At 47.2% G+C, this 12465-nt stretch overlaps 1 protein-coding gene across 2 annotated transcripts in view; it reads left to right on the forward strand.

The window, feature by feature from the left end:
* CCDC85C (coiled-coil domain containing 85C) overlaps nt 1-12465 on the forward strand; it is a 117818-nt gene that overhangs the window by 58545 nt on the left and 46808 nt on the right. The window lies entirely within an intron of this gene.

Consider the following 12465-nt stretch of genomic DNA (forward strand, 5'->3'; position numbering starts at 1 on the left):
GCACACGGAGGCTGTTCAGCAAGCGTTGGGCTCCAGCGGGCCCCTGGGTGGAAGGACTTTGATCTGACTCCAGGCTTTTCCCACCGAGGCATTGCTTTTGAATGCGTTCCTGCTCTCAGCCTTGCCGTGCATGGCAGACAAAGGCGAGGGGAGTGGGGAAGGAGCGGGGGGGGGCTATTTACCCTCATCAGGAATGGTCGAGTGGCCCAAGTCAATAGAGCCTATTTTTCATTAACCTAATCATTAGTTTTTTCTTACTGCCAATTAAATTTTTCCTGTCGGTACTCAGAAGGGCATCGTTTGCATCTATGAGATGTTTTTTTAATAGGGGGCTCCATGAACATGGCAGGGGTATTTGAGGAGTGGAAATTAAAGTTTAATTTCTCTCTGGACGTGGCGGAAGACGATTTTTGAGTTTTAATTATCACGCAGCTTGGATTCCTGACGGTTGAGGACCGCATTGGAAAGGCTGGTTTCCATTGTGTGGAGCAGATAATTATGCAGCCCTCTCCCAGGCTCGCTGCATTTATTGTCCAGAAGAATCTTCCCAAGCAAAAGGGAGGAGCAGATTTACAACCCAAAATGCATTTTCAGACCCTGCAAAAGTTTCAACTTGATGTTTGCAAAGAAAGACTTACAAATATTTAAGATCTTTTTATTTACCCTTTTAAGAAAAAAACTCCCCAACAATTAATCTGGTAATCTGCCTTCCTCCCCCACAGGTTGCTTAGGAAGTAGTTTTGTGACCTCAAGAGAGCCCTTCTGCAGCTGGGGTGCTTTGTGCTATCAGTTTCTAAGCAGGATTCCTTTAAAGGCAGTGGGAATTTCTGCATAAAACCTGCCAGCCCATTTGTGTGCACAATGTCAAATATAAGATTTACAGCCATCTGAAACTTGGCAGCGCGTCTTACCTAGGAGGTAATGTTAATCTGTCCAGGAGAAAATATTGAAGGATTTAAACAAACCTAAAATTTCAAAGCAAAATTTACTCACAACTGTTCTGTTTCACAGGGCTTTGGATTAACCTGATGTCTTTCCCACAGGCTTTTGAACTGTTGATGGTTAGAGGTTTGCCATAAAAATGGAAAAAATTCAGCAAAGGTCTTGTCAAATACTGTGAAGCTTTTGCAGCTGCAACAACCCTCCCAAATCTTTCAAGGGTGGGATCAAATCTGCATGGGTTTGGGTGGGTTCAGATCTGGGAGCAAATGTCTTGCACAGCTTTGGACAGTGTGATGAGTTCAAGGAGAAAAATACCGATTGTGGGTGCTCACTGTTTCTCCTTGCTGAGAGGTGGAGCAGCACTAGTGCAAAATGGAAGCCAGGAAGCAGATTCTGTGACACACTTGGACTCGTTGCTGTAGATTTGCAAGAGGTAACTAACAGGGCAGCTGGGCATGCAAACGTTTCAGATCAGCCTGTTTTCCGGAACTTGCCAGAGCTGTGACAGAGTGACAAAGGGCTCTGAACCCAACTTGCCTTTCATTTGCAACTCTTTTTGGTTTCACTAGTGCAAACTCAAGACTCTTTGGGCTTCCGATAGCTACCTTCCTCTCTTGAAAGACCATGTGGTTGTTTTAGGGAAGGTACCAACTTATTATGGGGGTTTCTGGACTATTAAAAAAACTTAGGACAACCTGGTCTCCATTCCCCACATACTCAAATTAGCACCTTTGTACTTCTCTGTGCTGCCCTAAGATTTATAGGCATGGACACGCCTGTCTCCGTAGCCTTCTCCAGCCCCTTCTTCTGTCATGGTGCCTACGGGCCTTGACTGCAGTCGGACTGTCAGTGATGCCGAGGCTGTTTCCTAACCCACATGGTTTCCTGGCATTCCCCAGCTTGTCTGCATTCACTGAGCTCTGTTTTTTTAAGCTCTTTTGGCTAGAGACCATATGTTGTGACTATAGTCATACCGAGCCTCGTGCATGTTGGCCTTCTGTGATTTAGGACTGAATTTCCGTGGAAAAGCTGGAAATAATAACTCTTAAAGACAAGAACTCTCTTTTTTTGGGAGGTATTAACTCTTGAAATCCCTGGCTGTATTTTAAAACAGACAACTGTTTCCAATATAATGTTTTTATTGCAAACATCCCATTAGTATTGGCGTGCCCTACCCCAGCACTTGTTCTCTGCATGCTCTTGCCAGCTCTGCTTTCTTCTTTGCTAGCCACCATGCATTTAGGTGAGACTTTCTGCACATGATGGAAAACCAAAATGGGTGGATGGTTTCAGATCACTGAATGTGACATGCCAATCAAAGGCTGTTCAGGGATTTCATTTTTGCCTTCAAGTAATTGTGGTGCTTGCTTTCTAGAATTTAAGTGAAATAGCCACAGACTTTCTCATGTGATATTTGTACAGGGTTGGCATGGAAAACAGAACTAATGTGCTCTTGGGGTCACCTGGCCCATCCCTTTGCCCCAAGGCAGACTCAGCTCTATCTACACTACTCCTGACAGATGTTTGTCTAACCTGCTCATGAAAGCCATCATCAATGGAAATTCCACCCCTTCCCAAGGCAATCTCTTCTAGCCCTTAAATATCCCTGTTATTAGAGAGCTTGCTCTTCCTGGGAGGACATGGAGAACAGTTTATTCACTTCATCTTTTTTTGGTGATCATTTACATATTTGACTCCAATACTACGTCTGTGGTCTTTTCTTCTCCAGGCTAAACAATCTGGGTTCCTTCAGGCTCTCTTACTAGATTATGCTTTCCACACTCTGATCCTCCTTATTTCTCTTCTGAATTCCTTCCAACTAGTCCGCATGAGTCTTGAAGCGTGATGCCTAAAACTGGACACAGATCCCTATTCAAGATCTTTAATAGCACCGATGAAGGAGGATTATTTCCCCTGTTTACATACAGGCCTCTTGTTTCTGCATCTCGATACAATCCCACATACTGCTTTTGCCCCAACGTGACACTGATTTGTGCCCAGTTTACGAATTGCAATAGCCCCCAAGATCCTTTTTCACAGAACTGCTGTGTATGAGGAATCAAAGGATGCTGCCACAAAAATTTGGGTTGACCTTGGCAGAGGCTTTGCGCGTAGGATGCTGGCAATGGGATGAGCTTAGTCTTTGGTTGCTGTTGTAGAGACAGGGACAGGGGCTACCTCAGCAGTAGCCAAAGTCAGGTGGGAAGGGTTGGGTTTTGGATGTGGGAGGGAGGAATTAAGTAACTGGATTAATACAAGTGGAAATGAGTACAGCCTGTCCCCTTGGTTTCAGGGATTTTCCCTTGGGATCGTACCCTCTTGGAGACTTTTGGAGGCTGCAGCATTGTCGAGATACCCCTGAAAGGAGGGTGTGTAGCAAAGCGGGCTACTCTTTCTGCAGCATCCACACCATCCCAAATGTTTAGAGTTGTTTGTAGCCGGTGGAAAGCCACTAATCGGCTTCGGGGCTTTTTTTGACTGAGTCACATGACTGTGCTACCAAGATTAAAGCAGCACGAGGAAGGAAAAGAGGCTTAGACAGCTGAGGGTGCCTGGCAGGTCATTTTAACCTTTTCGTAATCATTAAAGCTGCAGAATCCCATTAGCGGCGAGTGCCTTGCAGCTCTGCTCCCCGCACAAACACTGGTGACACAACTTTCGGTTCACCTCTGCCTTCCCTCGCGGAAGAGTCCGGCACAGCTGGCTGGTAGGGCCCGAACTTCAAGCAGAGAGTCTGGCCGTTCCTTCCTGTGCATCGAGGAGTCCATCACGCCAATGAGAAGCAATCCATGGGTCTATCAAAAGCGGAGGATTTATCTCTTTGTATCTAAAATTAGACTCTCATGGAAGGTCCTGCTTAGGCCATACTGTGGTAGATCAGCCCTTGTCCATCTGTGGCAATAGTAGAGAGGTACAGGATAAGGAGGATTATGATGATCTCGTAATTCACTGCTTTGGCACTGGTCAACAGGTTATGGCTTTACTCTGTTGGGATTGGTGACAGCAGAAGATCCTGCACTACTGCACTGCAGCTCTGACATGGGAAGCAAAGATTTTGGATTTGCTGTGTTGACTAAGGCACGAGGCAGTCAAAGAGCCTCCAGTTTGATGTTACTCATCTTTTCCTCTCTTGCAAGTTTTCATGAGCGCAGCATCACACCCAGTAGTCAGTTTGATCTTCCCCTGTCCTTCCTCCAGCTTCTGCATCTTTTGTTATCTCCCTTCATATTGACTAATAAGCAGTGATAGAGAAATGCTGGTACCACAGTGTCTGGAGGATCACTCTGATCCACCTGCAATTTGAACATTGTCCTACTTTCTCTAGAATTGTCCTCTGCATTCAGGCAACCCTTCATTGAGTACATCTGTGTGGTTGCACAGCAAATGGCTTCTTAAAGAGGCCAAGGAAGACCTGTATTCTGCCTGGTGTCACTGAGCTGTGATGGGTGTTGCAGGTATTGCAGCACCTGGAATTGATCCAGAGAGCACCTGCTCCCTCAGACAGTGCGGGCTTCCATGTGCAGGGAGCACGAGCGCTGCAGTGGATGTAAATCAGCTTTCCTCTGTTACACGTACACCAGTCAAGACTGTCTGGCTGTGTGTGTCTTGGACATTAATATTTCTATCACTGTGTTTGCTTATTGCATCTAATTACAATCAGTCCACTCTTGCTTGAAAGCTCAAAAAACTCACACTGATAGTTCTCGGAGTGATACCCACAGTCAAGTATTAAAACAACTTGTAAAACAAACGCAATCTTTTCCTTGGTTGTTTATCTTCAAAATCTCTGGGGCACAGAAGGAAAGATTTCCACAGGAAACCTGGACAAACGGTAGTGACTAATGATCAAGGTGAGCTGGTCTGTCATGCAGACAGCATGTCGTGGGGGGGGAACGCATCTGAGCAACCCGGTGAAGGTGCCATCCTCTGCAAGCAGGCTTACAGGGAAAGCCCTGGCAAGTCACAGCACTGTCTGTCCTTGTCCACTCCCAGCAGAAGAGCAGCTACCAGTTGTCCCCCTCAGGAGAGGGGAAGCATGGTGTCAGACTGCAAGACTGGGAGGTGTTTTACCACCTTCCTGTTGAGCAGGTTTTACGAGTTGAGTGGGTTAGACATCCTGGGATGCAAGCGATCTCCAATGGTTCCTGTTGTGCTATGCCCTGACAGATAGAAGCCCCCCCCCCCCCCGCCCCGTCCCGCCCAGCCACAAAGATTGTAACGTAAAGGTCACCCAAGCAAGGAAGGAGAAGCTGGTGGCCACTTTCCGATGGGATGATACAGCTCTCTCCTGGCTGCGTTGCAGTGCATGGGCACACACACGCACACGCTGCTCCTTTCCTATCAGCCACTTCCTAATGAAATCCCGATAAGATATCAGGAGCTCTTGAGCTCCTGTTAACAGTCGTCGCGGGCAGATGTTTTGCTGTGCATGGAGATGATGTCATGGCTGGAAGTCACAGTAGCGAGCTGTAAAAGCTGAAGTCAGGAGAGACCTTATCAGACTGTTACAGACCGACTTGAGGCTGCTAAGCTCCCAGACAGGCCTAATGAACTGGAACTGAGTCGGGAACGTGCAGTCTTGAAAAACTTCAGGGCTCGTAGTTACAGGCTTACTATGAAATATTAATTAAATAGCTGCAGTGGCATATGTTCTATCCTGCTGGAGCAGCACTTTGCAGTAGCACAGCAGTGTCGCCAGTGCATAACCACCGGCTTGTGAGAGTTAGGAAAAAATGTGTATTAATCTGAGACCAGATTTCTTTGTTATTTGTGACTGGACTGACAATACACTTTGTAGTTTTGACTAGTGTTTGAATACCTATTCTATACCTGAGCTATTATGTGCACCCTGAAAATGAGGCCTGATCCTACCAGTCTTATTCAGACAGATGTTAGGGTGGCTTTGGATGCTACATATGGGCCTTTTTTTTACTTTAGTGTAGTCTAAGGCAGTGTCTGTTCAGTAAAAGCATGCTGCAGCACCTCAGCTGTGGAAATAATCAAGATTTGGCCTTAGTTCTGTTTCTGTAAGTGCCCTCCTGCCACCTCTTTAGTGCTGTCTGGCAGAGTGCAGAGGACACTACTGCTTACACAACCCACAGTGAATGAGGTGGTGGGACCAGAGGTAGAGCCAGTTGGTATGGTTTGCTTGCAGAATATCTTGCAAAGCTACAAAAGGCTGGGAGCTTCTGTCTGCCATGGACCTTGTTGTATATTCTCTTACCACATCCTAAGGGAGTCCCCAAATTGTGCCCAAGCTCCTGCTGGAGAGGCATGGGGTTTGGGGTTAGCAGAGTGTGGTATTTTGAACCTGAGAGAAGAGAAGGAGGGTTTAGGTCAGTGAGCTTCTTCATCTCACTGCTGGAATTCTTCATTTGGCTTTTACCTGCCTTTGGTCTGCAGACCTGCTCCCCCATCCACTTGCATGCTTTCACAGCTGCGTTTAGTGGTATTTGCAGCAGGGACTAGCTGGGTTGGAGCGTGGGTGCCAGGCTGGAGAGCTGCCTTTGCTCAGTGGGGTCAAGGGCTAATGTGGGGACAGTGGCCAAGTCCCTCGGACACTGGCAACATCCTCCAGGTGTTTGAAGAAGTGGCTTCTCCCTGAGTCAGGGTGAGAGTCACTGCAGAGCTGAGCATGCCCAGGTGAACTGAGGAGCATACCCCGAAAGCCCTGGTGGTGCCATGGCAGAGGGCAGCACCTGCAAAACTAAAGTAACTCAGCAGTGGCTTTGTGGTGTCCCTGCTCACAGTTAAGCCATCTGCTGAGTTAAGCCTGATGTGAAAACTTGCCTCGTGCGCCAGTCCGAAACTGAACTTTGGGAATGGGGTTTGCCAGTAAGAGCAGAAATATGGGGGCTGCCTAGGAAAAAGCAAGGGTGGTGGGTTTGTCCACCTCTCTCCATTATTTCCTTTAATGAGAATGTATAAGGAGATGTGAGTTTCTTCCACTTCCCAGCTTCTCTGAAAGAGCCCTGTTGCCTTAATAAATCAACTCCTTTACAAGACGTAACCGCTCACCCATTTTTCAGCCTGCTTGTCTGTGTCAAGAAGCAAAACCAGCAGAGCAATACGAATCTGAAATATGGTGCTGAAGAGCTGAGGTGTGATAACGAAACTGCTGTCAAACAGCAAAATGTTTTATTGAGCACAGGTGAAGGTCTTTTTATGAGATGGTGTTTGATGGAAGGGGAGGAAGCGAAAATGCCAGCATCCCATCATATGAAGGAGAAGGCAGCTGGCCACAAGGTGCAAACCTGGCAGAGCATCACTCCTTCCTGCGTCTTTCCTCCTTGAGCTTGGATTTGGGAGAATCCCTTTAGGGTCGCTGCTTTTTATGAGGGGAGGAAGAGCCTTGTTTGCAGGATGTTGAGAAAATATAGCTGTGCTTTACTGTCTTAAATCATACTTAGTAAAAGTAGCTCCTGGGGAGAGAATGCAGCGGAAGGCAGTGGTGTCCAGCGTCGCTGCTGGGGGTGTGGGACACCTCCATGGTGCACATGGAGATAGTGCTGGGGTGGTGCACGATGCCCCTGACCTGCCAGCTGTCACCCCAGCCGGGCACCACGCAACCCCCTCTTCGCAGCAGACACCAAAAAGACAAATCAAACTCCAGTGGGATGCTGTGGAAAAGGACTAAGACACCTCAAGTCTGCTCATCCCGAGTTGTTTCGTATTGCCCAGGCTGGGTGTAGGGACCGTCCTGCTGTAAGTGAGTTCCATTGCAGGGCTTGTCACAGCTTTTTCCTTTCACAGACACCTGCATTAACCTTTTCTTGCATCTCTTGCATCTTACTGCCCTAAGTAAAGGGATTGCATTTTTTCTCATTATGAAAAGGTCTTAAATAAATGTGGCTCAATCCCAAGCATATAGTTACCACGCAAACCTCTGCTCTGCATACTCGTGGTTTGGAGAAATGGCATAAAGGAAATAAAACCATTTCTTTTGCTACTGTCAAAATAAATGTATAATTCATTGTATTTACCCCTCTGACAGATTCCTCTGAAATCTCAGATGAGGATCGGAAAGGCTCCATTGTCTCCAAGTGTCTTTTAAAATGACACTGTTCTGTGCTCTGCAGGCTGAGAGATTGTTTTGATTGTTAAAACAGTTTCTAATTTATGTTTTAAAAAAGCTTCAGGAGCCAGGCGATTCCCTACTCTCTCAGAGGCCATTGAGTTAAAACAAGGTGGAGTGATTTGTCTTGCCTCAATTTAGCTGTAATGAGTATTAAGTAGTTTATCTATGTGGAGAAAAGTTACTCAGCTAGATTACATCCACGCTGAATTACACCCCCTTCCAGATGGAGTATATTTTTTAAGACAGTAAATCTTGAGGAGGGTGGATAATAACAGTAATGCTCCTTCCTGGGCTGGAATGTGACTCTTCTACCTCTCATGGAGATAATGTGCGTAGCTACATCCAATTAGTTTTTCAAAGGCTTTGCGAAGAAACGGGACTCCAGGTTTTACGGCTCTGTGAACAATTTAGCTTGAAGCATTTACATTGTACAAGTGAGCGATGCTTGATGGCGATTATGGTTTTCATCCACTTTGCTGTTGCGGCAGGGCACAATGCCAGCTTTCTCCCCGACTTCCTTTTCCACCAGGTGTGTTGGTTGTGACAGGGAAGGTGTTGGGTGGGAGGTGAGATGTTTTGATGGGAAATTCCTTCCTTCTGGTGTCATGTGATCCACTAAGACACCCATTGCTCATGCAGCTGGTGCTCACAGCCCAGAGGAGTAACTGGAGGAGGACGTTGGCCCAGAGCATCCTCCCAAAAACGTTTGTCCTTGACCATGTGTCCTTGACCACCATCCTTGTCTGCTTCCCTGATACTGTACCTCCCTTTCACTGTGCCACAGTTCTGCAGTGCCAGTAGTTGTCCAGCCAGGGTAGGACGAGATGTTGGGTCACTGGCAAGGCACCAGCAGTCATGGGTGGACTCAAAGTTGGTGCCACAAGGTGAAAGCTGGGTGGATGTGCTGGGGGTACGCCCCAGCACCCAGGTCTGGGAGCTGCTCTTGCCACCGAGGAGAGTGCATTTGGGCTGCTGAAGGTGGAGCAGCCCTCACAGCTGGCAGCAGGCTTTGACAAGGCAATGAGGACCATTTGTTTAATTTCTAACGAAGAGGATGAGGGAGTCCAAGCTGTCAGCAATCCAGCTCTATCGCCTTTCCTGGATGGGTCAGTGGGGCCATCCTTGCCCCATGGCTCTGGGGGAGGCAGGAGAGGAGGGAAACTCACTGATAAGAGGAAGGTCAGAAGCAGAAAAATGTTGGGAATGTGTTTCTTGATCTAACGTGGGAGAGACACAGCCTGGGGTTTCACTGCTCAGCCTGTCAGTGTTACTGCCTGCTGTCATGAGAGTTAGAGGATTTTTTTATACCTGAGATCAAGATGCAAATGGCTCATCTGGCACCTACCTCAACACAGGCAAGTCCACAGGATGGAGGCAATTCATCTCTGAGGGCACAGCCAGGATGGCGATGGCTCTGAGCACTGTTTCTCAGCCTTTGCCTGACTGAGATGGAGTATCTGCTGCTGACAAAACAGCTCATTTGCTTTTTTGCTTTTTTTCTCCATATATTTTATGTTGCTGCAGGGTGTTTTAGGTCTGAGGTCAGACATCAGACATGGTTTGGGGTTGAATAGTACTGTTTGAAGAATTCTAGCAAATCTCAGGGCAGGCTTTCAAGACTGGGGGTAGCCATGGTATGCATTGGCTCCTGGGGATGCAGGGCTTGCCTTCCCAAGGTGTACCTTTTTTTTTGCAAGGCATGTGAAGCCAAAGTGAGGAAATAATTCTCTCTCCATTTTCTTTTCTTTGGCAGCCATGCTCTATTCTCTCCATCAACCAACCCATCAGTCCTCGTAGCATTCAGGGCCTGAACACAACAGCTTCTGCATCACCATTCATCCGCTTAACCTTAAATTCCTTTAGCTGTGGTGGAACATAGCACAAGCACATGTTGAAGAGATTGCTCACGAAGTTCAGGTTGCCATCCTCCACCTTGGGTAACTTCGCACTGTGCTTGAATGCAGAGCTGCTGGAGAGGACCTTCTGCAGTTTCTCTGGCCTCCGTGGGCACAGAACCGTGAGAAAGGACTTGTTTGCATCCAAAATACTTCCTATGAGCTTGGGGTTTTTGATTGCTGCTTTTTGCATGCGACGTGGTGAGGTGGTCCACAATAGAAACTTAGTAGTGATAAGAGAGTACAAAGGTGAGGGGGGCACTGCATACGGCAGGCTCCCTGCCGGCTGGGAAACAGGCTTGGACTGCTAATGGGCAACAGGCTTAGTCAGTGCTGTGGTTCTTGTGGAGCCTGTTACCAGCATCACATCGAGATCTTCTTTAGCATTACCTAGCATTTTCACACTTGTTTATGCAATTGTTGCTGTCTCTGCAATTTATTCATGCAGAGACTGTGCTTGGTCCAGAGGCGTATCTCTGATTCCCAGGCAGGCATGGATTGAGCCTCTCCTTTGATATCGCTTTGAGTCCTTCCTTCAAATTGCTTTGAATGCCCTGATATTTTGAGATAAAAATCAGGACCTACTGTATCAAGATCACTGCATTCATTGTGTAGAGGCACTCAGCTCTGCTGCTGAGCATGCGGTACAAGTGAAGCTGGAGGGCAGGCAGGGAAGGACACCTTATCTGACCAGATCTACTGATGGAGGCTGTTGTATCCAGCACAGGAGTGCAAATGGTGGAGTCTCTGGTTGTCTTCAGACAGAGCTGGAGACTGTTCTGGGAACTGTTTAGCCAGATGGGTATTACTGGACTGAATTTAGAGGTAAGTTAACAAAGTGTGGTGCCCTGGGGCACAGAGGAGGTCAGACCAAAAGGTCCGTAGTCCTCCTGGCTTTGTGTTTAAGAATCTCAAACTCCCCTCTCCCCCCACTGGAGGACAGGTTCATTACTAATTCAGCAAGTTGTTCCAGCTGATGCTGAAATCTTGCTGACTTAAGCACCACTCTTCTGCAGCATTATACTCGCCACCTTTTGATATGCATGACTAAGCTCATGATGCTGTTGGCATGAGGCCTTCACAGGGAGGGTGCTATGGATTGATCCTATAACCCACTTGGTTTGCCCTCTTGTCCTCCCACCTTGGGGTTGTTGTTGGGCAGAGAGAGTTTGTGGTCCCTGCAGCTGAAGGTGATACTGCTGTGAGCCTTACCACGACTTAAACTGTTCACTGAACTTACACAGCTTCCTATGGTGTCTTCTTAACCTTTTTCATGGGGACTTGTTTGGATTCCTGGATTTGGACAAAGCAGAATCCAAACAAAAAAGTGAGCATGTTTCCTCTGAGAATGTTTATACTTTGACTTCGGCACTTGACTCCAGTCCGTCCTGCTGTTCCTTTATGTGCGGTTTGGCACTTGTCTATGGCAGCACTTTTTCAAGCATATTCCAATTTTTCTCTTGAATGGTCAAAGCGCTCTCAGTGATTAGCTGTAGCTTGCATGCTAGCTCTTCTGCTAAACTGCCCCCAGACTGGCCAAGAAACAGCACTCAGGCTTGTGCCGAGGGCGTTCGGCAGCCACTGGCAAAGGCAAAGATAAGCCGGTTAGCACAGAGCCAGCCTAAACCTTACACGTGTGCATGGGCATGTGCTCGTGTGTGCAGAGGTGCAGCCAGCGGTGCCTGCTAACCCTGGGGGGGGCGATCCCTAAAGGTGCTGGCAATCGGCAACGCGCACCGATCGGCATCGGCGTGGTTGCATTAATGCCTGGTTCCTTGCTGATTCACGCTCAGCAAGGAGTCCTGTGGTCGAATAGTGGCTTTTGCAGTCATGCCGTAATTAATGAAATGAGGTAAAATATAATTCCATTCTGCAGAGCCCTTTTAGCAGTGCAGAACGTGTTTGGGTTTTTTCATATGCTTAAGCTGCAAAACTCTTTTCCTCCTGCTGTAACAACTCACAGCCTCTGCCACAAAATTACAAGTGGAGGAGAAATTTTGCAAACATCCAGGTGGATGGAAGAAACTGCTGCAAACTGCTAAGCTATAATGAAAAGGGAGAAAAGGTTTTCCCAGGTTCCTTTATTTTCTTTGCAAAATTTGCAAATGTGTTGCTTCAAAGCAGGTTTCAAAACAGAAACCAGATGTTTTGGAGATCAGTAAGCCACCCACAGAGCTCTCCAACAAGTTATCTTCTGCTCCAGGTCACCCTATCTGGTGTTGCTGTCTTACTGTAATGGTAAACTGGCCATTACATTCCTTCAGGTTGAATATTAGCATTTTATGTGAGGGTATTCTGTATTTTATTGCCATGGTATTTTTCTGTTTAGCGTCATGTGCTTCCACTAGAAAAAACAGATGTCCCGGCTAGGCACTGGTTGTGTACGTCAGGCTGTGTGCATGCTGCAGCTCTGTGTCCTCTGTACAACTGCTCTATACAGTTCTTCTCCTTTTACAGCACTGTGAGTTGTGGCAGTGACCTCCTTGTAGAGCTGTGCCAGCTGCTTATTTTTCTGAGTTTTTCAGTTGTTTTTGAAAGAAAAAGGCACGT

The sequence above is a fragment of the Balearica regulorum genome, chromosome 5, assembly GCF_011004875.1.
Source record: "Balearica regulorum gibbericeps isolate bBalReg1 chromosome 5, bBalReg1.pri, whole genome shotgun sequence".
In the NCBI taxonomy this organism is placed as follows: domain Eukaryota; kingdom Metazoa; phylum Chordata; class Aves; order Gruiformes; family Gruidae; genus Balearica; species Balearica regulorum.